The sequence below is a fragment of the Cervus elaphus genome, chromosome 19 (genome assembly GCF_910594005.1).
Source record: "Cervus elaphus chromosome 19, mCerEla1.1, whole genome shotgun sequence".
Lineage (NCBI taxonomy): Eukaryota > Metazoa > Chordata > Mammalia > Artiodactyla > Cervidae > Cervus > Cervus elaphus.
The window spans coordinates 9450778-9462293 of NC_057833.1; the positions used below are offsets into that span (position 1 = coordinate 9450778).

Consider the following 11516-nt stretch of genomic DNA (forward strand, 5'->3'; position numbering starts at 1 on the left):
CCTTGCACCTTTATCTTTCTTGGAAAACTGTTCATCCTTCAAGAACTCGCTCCGTATCACTCCCTTTCCTGACCTCTCCTCACTCCTCTGGCGTGGAGTGAGCTTCCAGAGAGCTTGGTTCAGGGGTTCAACTAGTACTTGTCATTTATCTATGAGCTTAGTTGTTACCTCTTGACTGTGACTGTCACACCCACCCCCACACCCCCCAAGAGTTCTCAAAGCCAAGTGAACATCAAAATCATCTGGGGAACTTTTGAAACAGAAATTCCCAGGCCTCACACCTGGAGATTCAGACTCAATAGGTCTGGGGTGGAACCCAGGGATGCTGAATCTCTAAATGCTCCTGAGGAGGACTTCTCTGGTGATCCAGTGGTTAAGAATCTGCTTGCCAATGCAAGGGACACAGGTTCAATCCCTGGTCCAGGAAGACACCATATGCTGCAGAGCAACTAAGCCCGAGGGCCATGACTGTTGAAGCCCTGTCACCCTAGAGCCGATGCTCTGCACCAGGAAAAGGCACCGCAGTGGGAAGCCCACACCCCGCGACTAGAGAGCAGCCCCCACTCTCTGCAACTAGAGAAAGCCCGCATGTAGCAATGAAGACCCAGTGCAGTCAAAAGCAAATAAATCAAAAAAATTGTAAATAATAATAAAAGCTCCTGAGGGGATTCTGGAGCTCAGCCATGTGTGGGAACTTCATCCTAGGTGATAGCTCCTATGTTTTTTTCCCAAACTGTTTATCCATTTCATGTATCTGTTCTTCTAAACATTGCGAGGCAGGAGGTGAATTTTAAGATGCGGAATAAAGGCCTTAGGCACAGGCAGGACACTCCACAATCGTTTTGCTAGAAAACTATAAAGGAGTAGCTCCAAAACCACAGCCGCTGCTGGCATAACATGCAACTTAGAGGACGGGATGTGTCAGAGGAGAAGTGCTCATTGCAACCAAGGAGGAATGTCTGTGAGGTTACTCCTGGACGGTCCCCAGTGGACAAGCACACCCTTGATCCTGTATCCTTTCTTCTGCAGCAGGTGGCAGAGCATCAGTTTGTAGTAGCAGATCCATCTTTGGTGGGAACGTGGGTGAGCTGATGAACAGATGTCCAGTGGACACTGAAGGAAAGCAAGCTGTTCTGAACCACTGAGAGACTGACAGGGTCCTGAAAGAGAATCGCGAGTTAGTTCAGAGTCTGGAAATAGGTGGCAGAATTGAACCCCACATCCAGTTCCAGAGAGCCTCGGCTGCCCTGAGGTGTGGCCTGTGTGCTCAGCCACGTCTGATTCTTTTGCAGCCCTGTGGGCTGTAGCCCGCCAGGCTCCTCTGTCCGTGGGACTCTCCAGGCAAGAACACTGGAGTGGGTTGCCATGCGCTCCTCCAGGGGACCTTCCCGACCCAGGGATCCAACCCACGGCTCTTCTGTTTCCCACATTGACAGGCAGATTCTTTACCACAAGCGCCACCTGGGAAGCCCCACCCTGGGAAGGAAATTGCATCTAATTTCTGATAGATTCTCTCTTCTCCCTGTGCATTTCTTTCCCATCTCTCCCACTTCCTCAAAGACTTTAATAGACCAGTAGCTTTTCCAGCCTTCCCCAAACCCATATCAAGTGTCTTCAAAGCCCACGAGAATAACCTGGCTCAACATCAGGGGCCTGTATGTGACCCGGAAATGGATCCAGCTGTCCAAAAGGTAGAAGAAGGTCTCTGAATCCACCCTGGGCAGGGAAGCTGACCGAATTCAAAATACAATTTCAGAAAGGTGAGAAAAACGTTGAATTGGAGATGAGAGTGATTGGTCCTCCCCCACAGAGGAAGGAGATTTGTCCCTCCCACGGCATCATCTCTGTCAGAGGCAGTCAGTGCAGCTCCCTGCAAGGCTCCCCTGCCGTCTGGCAGCACTTGGAGCCCCTTGGGGACTCTGTTTAGGAGCCACTTAAATTCATAATTCAAATTCAAGAGCATTTTCAATGTAAAAAGAGTAATGCTTGATTTGATTTGATTGCCTTGGGCTTACAGGGGAAAGGGAAGTAGGGAGGGGAGAGAGTCTGCACTTCCCCCACGAACAGGGACAGCTGCTGCTGGTGGGGAACATGCCCAGGGCATCGCTTTTCCATGTAATTACTCCCAGGCAGGAAAATAAAAGCAATCCACATCTTCTCCCCAACCTGCCAGCAACCTCCCCAGCCTTGCACCTCAGGAAACAAGGTCTTTGCCATTGGGCAACTTGACAGGCTGTCCCACAACAAACATCAGCTGTCACAGGCAGAGTGCAAGGAGAAGGAAAACCTCCAGGGCCAAGTAGAAGCAATCAGGAGAGTTCAAATGTGCCCACCAAGGGACCTCCAGACAAGCATAAGGGAGCATCAGGGGGAGATGAGGGCCCAGCAGATGGCTCTCCGGGGTCTGCCTGTGGTTCAATGTCTGTGTTCACATGGAGAATTCATGGACTGTTTCTACACACAGATCTCACCTCGTTGGAAAAACAGTGGCAAGATGAGAGCAAAAATAGACACGTCTATGAAATTTGTTTTTCTATTTCTGACTTACCTTGTTGTATGGTAGAAGCCAACACAATATTGTAAATTAAAGAGAAGAAAAAAAAATTTTTTTTAATAGACACATCTAATCCAATAGCACTGAAATCTTCAACCAACATAAAGTAACATAACAATCCTAGAACCCTCCAAAGGTCCCCAGCTGGTCTGCCCCCCAGACTCAAGTGGAGATGAAAGCAGGGTGAAAGTGTCCATGTGGGTGGAGAGCCTGGTGGCTTCCCCCGCCCCCTTGCCACCTGCAGACACTAACGTGGCCTGGCCAGGGCCACGTGACTTCCTGGACACCCACCCAGTTCGTTAATTGGTACCACGTGGCCCTGAAACCCTGGTTACAGCTGGCTGGACCATGAAGACATGCTTGACTCAAGAGCAGCCTGGCTCAGGGACCCTGCCCAATAGGCACAACTGTGACCTAATTAAGCTGATCCAATCTCATTGCTTAGACCTTTCGAGACCCCAACATTATTAAAAATTAGTAAGAAGCAAGAAATAGCAGTTGGTAGAGGGAATAAAAGACATTCTGTTTACCAAATATGCAAACCAAGTTCATATCTAACCACCGGAGTATCAAAAAAATTATTTTAGAAATAACTGCTATTTTATTTTATAAAAAATTCATCATCATGGAGGAAAAATATCAGAACTTTTCCTAGATTTATTTATATTTATCTTATGAAACTCTCTGTGGCATTTACTTTGAAATTCGGATCAGGAGAGGGAGGGCAGCCTACACATTTTCTGGTCTAAAATGTCTTAATGTGAGCCTGGAAAACTACAAAGAGAAGCAGCAGGAAGAAGCCCCAAAGCAGTAGGAGCCAAGGGTAGGAGAGAAGCAAGCATCAAGTAGCCAGAAGGCAGGAGGAAGAGGTGCACACCAGAGACTCGCCGAGGCCCCGTCGTGACCGGGCTGCAGAGAGGGGATGCAGCTCCCGGAGGAAGCCTCCTGAAATCCCTGCGGTGCCCAGAGTTGCTGCAGGGGCCTCAGCGTGGCCCACAGCTCCCCTTTCCTCACATAGCCTTACCACAACTCTTTATCTCCTGAACTTGAGTTTTGTCTTTGCTTCTTGAAACCTAAAAAACCTAACTAAGGCATCATATTAGCAAATATAAGAAATATATGCAGATACCACAATCAAAGCCAAAGGTGAGAAGCTTTAAACGGAGCGGACAGGTTACTATGATTTGTGTGGTTCAGTTGAGAGGCTTAATTCAAGAAGAGCATTGAGTCGAAAGACAAATACTGAAGCACATAGAGTACCTTTAGAAGAGGTATCAGAGGCCAGGACAAATACATGTGAACCCATGTCTTAAATGGGCAACAAGCAGGAAGCTAGGGGTGTACCATCAGAAGAAGAGAAAGTTCAGGGGGCTCATGGTAGACGCTGTCCTGTGTCAGAGGACTGTCAAGAGGAGGAAGGATTGGAGCTGCTTCCTGTGCCAAGGGAGAGAAATAGGAACAGGGAGAGTAAAGCTTTTATTTCAATAATTAGAGAAGCTGTTCAAAAATCTGAGTTTTTCAGAAGATGGGTGGTCTACTTTAAAAGGCAGTGAGTTGTTTGTCATTGAAAATGTCTAAAGGGAAAAATGACTGTGCTTTGGCAGCAATATTTTAAAGAGAAAATTTTAAAAATCATCTCAATTATGAGAATGTGCGAGAGACAGGCCCCTTCCATCCATGACCTTTCCTATGTAAGGAGCACAAACTCTGGAGCCTCATTACTCAGGCTTGTATCCTGGATGATTAAAAATTAAATGTAAGTCCTGAAACCATAAGACTTTTTAGAAGAAACATGGGTCTTTGACATCATTCTTAGAAACTTTTTTTTTTTTTCATGCTATCTCCTCAGGCAAGGAAAACCAAAGCAAAACTAAAGAAATGGGACTACTTCAGACTAAAAAGCTTCTGCCTAGTGAAGGAAACTATCAACAAAATGATAAGACAGGCTAGTGAATGAGCAAAGAGATTTGCAAATCACATACCAGACAAGGGGTTAATACCTAAAATATACAAAGAAGTTACACAACTTAACATCAAAAATAAACAACCTGATCAAAAAGACACTTGAAAAGATGCTTAGCATTACTAATCATAAGGGAAATGCAAATCAAAACTACAGTGGGATATCACCTCACATCTGTAAGAACGACTATTATCAAGAAGACAAACAATAACAACTGCTAGTGACAATGTGCAGAAAAGGAAACCCTCATGGACTGTGGGTGGGATTGTATTAAATTGGTGCAGCCACTGTAGAAAACAGCCTAGATTGTTTGGGAAATTCCCCCCAAAATTTAAAAATTGAATTATCACCACACAAACCAGCAGTTTCACTTCTGGGTAATTTTTTTCAACAAAAAATAAAAACACTAATTTGATAAGATATATGCACCCCAATGCTCATTGTAACATATACAATGACCAATATATGGCAGCAACATGTCTATCAATAAATGAATAGATAAGGAAAACATGGTTAATAATGGAATATTATTAACCATAAAAAACAACGAAATCTTGCCATTTATGACAACATGGATGGGCCTAAAGGGTAACATAGTAAGTAAAATAAGACAGAGAAGGACAAACACTGTCTGGTTTCACTTACATGTAGAATCTAAGAAGCAAAGCAACTTAACAAACGGAACAAAACAGAAGCAAATGTATAGAATACAGAGAACAACTTGGCAGTTGCCAGAGGAAAGAGGGTGGGGAGGTTCAGTGAAATAGCTGAAGGGAGATTAAGAGATACAAATTTTCAGTTACAAAATAAATAAGCCATGGGGATGTAATATACAGCATAGGAAATATAATCAATAATATTGTAAAAATTTTGTGACAGGTGGTAGCTAGACTCATGATGGGGACCATTTTGCAATATATAAAAAATATCCAATCTCTATGCTGTACAGCTGAAATTAATCTAATACTATAAGTCAATTATATTGAATGCTTCAATATTTAAGAAGGGAAAAAAGATTATAACAGATGAATGCAGGGAATCAGCACTCTGCTGTGATGCATGTTAAAGGGGCCAGTGAAGACAGGGTGAAATGCTTGCCTATGGCCCAAATCCTTAGGAAAAGAAACAGTCCTTATTTCCCTGGGGAAAATGCAAACGACTGATGCAATTCCTTCTTACCACAAAGAGGAGGAGAATAGAGGATAGGTAAGAATCTCTGCTTAATATCTCAGATTTTTAACCAAAAATAAAAAGACTGACCATTTTTACAGACAAAAGAAGTCTATGTAATGCTTTAGTCATGTAGCCTCAATATAATTATCTATTCCATTTCTCTGCACCCTCCTCAAAAATTAAATTTCTTACTTTTCTCATAGTCAATTTTGCATCCGAGTAATAAGATCACGTCGATAACTGAAACTAATATATAAAGCCCCAAATTTCATTTTAGTGAAAAATATCCAATTTCCTCAGCAAATCTTTAGTAGCCAGCATATCTTCTGATGGGTTGGACTAAAAGGAAACCAGAGATTAAAACAGACATGAAAGATTCAAATCATACCCCTCCTGAGCTTTCAGCTCCCACGTAAGAGTCTTCTGGCTAGGAGGTTTATTAATCAGGTTAAGCTGGACTGTTCTAACAAAGTATTACAAACCTCCAAATCTCAGTGGCTTAACATGACTGCAATTTATTTCTCCAGTCATTTAAAGCCAACACAGACAAGCAGTTCCCCAAGGTAACTTATCTCCCACATGGTGACTTAGAGATACAGACTCCCTCCATTGTGATTTCAGGATTGTGGAACAAAGCAAGAGAAAAGGTAAAGAGCTCATACTGCCTATGATTAAAAGAAGCACATCTCTCTTCTATTCACTGGTAACCAAAACCAGAGACATGGTTTTCAACCTCACTTCAAAGAGGCTCAGCAAAGTAGGGGAGCACATGGGATATGAGGGAGCATTACTGCCTCTTTTGGAGTATACAATTCTCACCAAAATCAAACTTAGGTCAGGGATAGTCAGATGGCTTGGGAATTCAACCTCAGGCTGACACAGGTATCCTGGTCTCAACATTCCACAGTTTAAGAATTTTTTACTTGTCTATGTTTAAAACATGTCAGTTTTCCCCATAAAGAGAGAACACCCTGGAATTTGAATAAAATGTTAAGGAAAAGCACCCCAAGCCCCAGTTTTGCAGAAGATGGAGCTTAAAAGATGGCAACAAAATCAACACTGTTCTTATCAGACTTGGTCCAAGATTTGGAAAATATCATAGTCTGGACACCATACACATAAGCCCATCATTGGGCATAGATCATGTAATTAACAAGCATTTTCAAATTATATGCACCACAAAGCATAGCTTAGCTTTTCCATTGTTCCACAATTTTTGTCCTAAAATGTTGCTGTCTCCAAAAAATGTTCATGTTCATTTTTTGGTGAAACCAGGTCTATTTCTCTGTAGGAGAAGGGTATTTTTGTTGTTGTTTTCTTTTCCTCGGGGCTGAGTATATAGAACTTCTGAGTGCATCACCCTCACTGTGCAATCTTTTGCTGCCAGTTTCTATGTGGAAATACACACCATGACTTTTTTCTAGTAGTTGTTGTTCTTAGAAAAGCCTCCAGGCCCTAGTACATGTATAGGAGAATGGCATTCAGGAAAGAGAATCACAGTAATAAATCTGATTTATGAAAGATATATGACTGAGAAATATGAAATCATCCTAATAGCCCCAGAAGTGGTAACTTTGCAGATATTTTTCCTTTCTTTCTTTGTAGATGGCAATTAGTGACCTCTAGGTTTCTTTCCAGTATTCACTGACTCTTTGACACCATTCTACCCAACCACCTCTGCCGTCACCTTGGACAACAGGAGTCTGCTCATCCAACAGGAGGGCTCCTGTCTCCACAACTTCCTGGGCTTCACTTGTCTTATTAGGCTTTATCCACTTCATTTATATAGGTGTAGCCCAAATCCTATCTCCTCTATCCCCAATAATTCAAGGACCCAAATTTAAACTCTAAGATTCCAGTCCTTAAGTATGATTTCCTGTCTTTAGAGTACACTCAATCTCTCAATCCCTATGCCCACTTTTCACATTTTTTAGCATCCAGTCCTTTGGCCTTAGGAGGTAGTGAGCTGCTTATTTCTGTGGATGTTTAGGAAGAAGAAGGATGATCCCCTGTCAAGGACATGACAGAGGCCTACCTTGACCTTTTGAGAAAGTCATGTTGCCCTAGAATGTGGAGGGATACAGAATTCAAGGACATATTGCAACTGTGATTTTTTTTTTTTTTTTTTTGGAGTGCAGCTGTGATTTAAATTCTAGTAGCTGCAGGGACCTGACCTTCCAATGAGTTTTTAATATTTAAATGACCAAGGTTAAAAATTAGGCACTAAATAAGGACAAAATAATTAAAGTGTTAATTACTGAAAAACCTTAGCAGGATTAAGAAACCATGTATGTTAATTTAAATAAGCTGAGCAATAGGGGTGAGGGGTTAAGAGGAACAAACTGTTATGTATAAAATAGACAAGCTATGAGGATATGTTGTCCAACACAGGGAATATAACCACTATTTTATGATAATATAAATAGTGTATGACTTTTAAAACTGCACACAGGGCTTCCCTGGTGGCTGAGACGGTAAAAAATCTACCTGCAGTGCAGGAGACCCAGGTTCAATCCCTAGGTCCGGAAGATTCCCTGGAGAAGGGAATGCTACCCACTCCAGTATTCCTGCCTGGAGAATTCCATGGATGGAGGACCCTGGTGGGCTACAGTCCATGGGGTCACAAAGCTTCGGACATAACTGAGTAAACTAACACTTTCACTTTTTTCACATGTAACTGATAATAGTATGTCAACTATACTTCAATAAGATAGACAAAAAGATATAAATAGATAAAGCTGAGTTGACTGAACTCAAATGAACTGAAAGCTGAGTTATGTTACAGTTAGTACCTTGCAAATGCAAAAAACGATGATACCCAAGAGTCTGTAATTAAGGTAATACCTAATTTACAGAAGGAAAATGGTGCTGCTCAAGAATCATTAACAGTGTTTAGGGCCATAACATCTGCCTTAAATCCAGTATACTGAGGTGAATTAGAACTTGCCTCAGCTTTTAACTCCAATTTAGATCAGACTTAATTAGAAAATGTCTTTGTTGTAATAAGAAAAGAACACAAGAAAAAGAATCCTATATGGAATGGAAATATATACATGACACACACCAACATACTTGCTTGTAAATATCTGAAGAGCGCATCAGTCACTTCAGCAGAGAGGAAGTGCGAAGGAGATGTGGAGACTTAATTGTATCTTTACATAGCTTTGGAAAGTTGAACCATACACAAGGTTAATTTTTAAATTTTTCATCAAATAATAGTTGCATGTGCGTAAAAATATTGAATAATACAGATATTGAATAGTACAGATTTCATGATAAACAGTCTCCTCAGGAGGAACCACTTTCTCCCAATATTGTTCATAGTTCTTCTGATGGTTACTTTGATATCTCTAAACAATACACTTTTGATATTTTCTTGATTTACTAATTTTCTGTATTAACTATTCTTCTCAAAAATGAGCTCACTTACATTGTCCCATCTCCATTCTGCCCAGCATAGTCATATTACTACTTTTTGGTCTTTTGTTGTTCCTTTTCTTGGCTTAAATAAAGTTTGCCCCCTCCTTATCCTACCAACAGTAGAAAATAGATAATATCTTTCAGCTCCCTACTGGTACTTACAGACTGATCATAAACCTTTATATTTTCACATTTGAAAATAAAAAAGAAAGAACAAGAATCCTAAAGTTGCCAACTAAGTGAAAGCAGAGCAACAGGTCAAACACGTTCACAAACTTGTGACCGATCTGAAACCTGTCAATGGTCATCTCCAGACTGCCAGGATGGAAACACTCCTGCAGAGAAATTCTAAGCATTTATTGGACTTGGGATTATGGCCTTAGTATTCTTACACTGTCATCAAGGCAATCATCTGTCTTTTTTAGCTTGAGAGATCAAATAAGAGGATATTTTATGCATCAGAGAATAACATCTCAGACATTGGTTTCCAATTGATAAAATCAAAGAACCATATGTTAGAAGAGATGTTATAAGAGACCTTCAAAACTCCTGGGACAATCTAATGTAACTATGGAATTATTTTTCTTTTCCTTGAGGAATAAAAGGAAGTTAATAAGACCATAACTATTGCTTGTAAGCTATTTACAAGAAGATCTATGTGCCTCCTTTCCAGAAGATGAATACACTGCAAGGGGAGAAAATATAACATCTGCCACAAACTTTGCTCAAAGCTCTGCATTAGAACTTCCCTGGTGGTCCGGTGGTTAAGAATCCACCTGCTAATGCAGGGGACAGATTCAATCCCTGGTCCAGGAAGACTCCACACATCACGAGGCAACTAAGCTTGTGCACCAGAACCACTGAACCTGCCCTCTAGAGCCCACGTGCCACGACTACTGAGCCCACAGGTCACAGTTACTGAAGCCTGCAAGCCTAGAGCCTGTGCACCACGGGAGAAGACGCCGCAATCAGAAGCTACGCGCCGCAACTGGAAGAGCAGCCCCCGCTTGCTGCCACTAGAGAAAGCCCACTTGTAACAATGAAGACACAGCACAGCCATAAATAAATAAACATATACTTGTTTAAGAAGCTTCTGTGTTAGAAGATTGTGCTAACTTGCTTCCTATGGTTCTTCTAGAGGACAGAAAGACTCTCACCTCCCATCGTCCTGAGTGAATTAAGAGAATTATTGTTGACAGACACAATGGACCCAAGATTTCTGCTCTGAATAAAGTCCAAGAAAAGAACCAGACCATCTTGCCATCACTACTGTTTTCTACTGAAATACCTACCACATTTCTGCCGAAGACGAGAGAACTATGAGCAAAACCTTTCTTCTATATCCCATCACCAAGCTCTGCCACCTTGAGTTCCAGAGCTATTCACATCTTTAAATCTCACTTTTGACAGGAAACTCAAAGCAAGGTAAACAAAATAAGATTATTTCCTAGCACTGTATTTGATAGCAAAAAATGGGTAGACAAAACCCTTTGACTTAAAGAGTCCTAAACTGTCCATCTCATCGCAAGGAAAATGATATCAATAACTGCTAATAACCCTCTAGAGACATCCTCTAACCTGGGAAAAGTCCTATGACACTTTATTCAATGGTTGGCTGGACAAGTAACTGCTAAGCTTCCTGGCAACCCCAGAGCATTACATGAGTGCTTATTATGTAGCTGGCTCCCTATATAGCGCTGAAATAATATCCCATGCAAAAGTGCAAAGGGGAGGAAAGGAGATGCAGTGAGAATAGTTTTAGCATTCCCACAGAGGGGAAGCTGATCTTTATCATCTGATGTGCAATCAGACACTGGATGGATTTAGTCCACATCTTTACTTTTCAACAAGAATCCTAACTTGATGTTTAAGAGCTGCCACTGTTACTATTGGTGGTTTTAATCCCCCTTTAAAAATATGTATAGGTGTTGCGTGAAAGGAGAGAAGGTTAGCGTTCCCCTTGACAAGGATGGAAGAGGTCCTCAGGCCTGGCAACACGCATATGGTTAAGTCACTACCACCTACTTTGTAGCATCTAACCACTGTTTTTTGTTTTGTTTTGCGCAAATAGGAACTGAAAGGGTAAACTTATCAAACCCATTAAACCTGTAAAAAAAAATGTATAGAACTTTGTTAGGTAATTTAAACCTGAAAACAATTTGTAAAATCCTTCTGTTGTTTTATACCATGGTCTGTCTGTCACTAAGTCATGTCTGACTCTTGTAACCCCATGGACTGTAGCCTGCCAGGCTCCTCTGGCCAGGCAAGCCTGCCTTGCCAGGCAAGAATACTGGAGTGGGTTGTTATTTCCTTCTCCAGGGGATTTTCCCAACCCAGGAATCGAACCCGGGTCTCCTGCTTTGCTGGTAGATTCTTTACCAACTGAGCCATCAGGGAAGCCCTCGT

General features: G+C 41.7%; 1 non-coding gene across 1 annotated transcript; it reads left to right on the forward strand.

Annotated features, from left to right (window-relative positions):
* Positions 1-11035: 11035 nt before the first annotated feature.
* On the forward strand, positions 11036-11161 carry LOC122676276. The gene has a single exon (XR_006335545.1). It is a non-coding gene; the product is annotated as a U6atac minor spliceosomal RNA (small nuclear RNA).
* Positions 11162-11516: the final 355 nt, after the last annotated feature.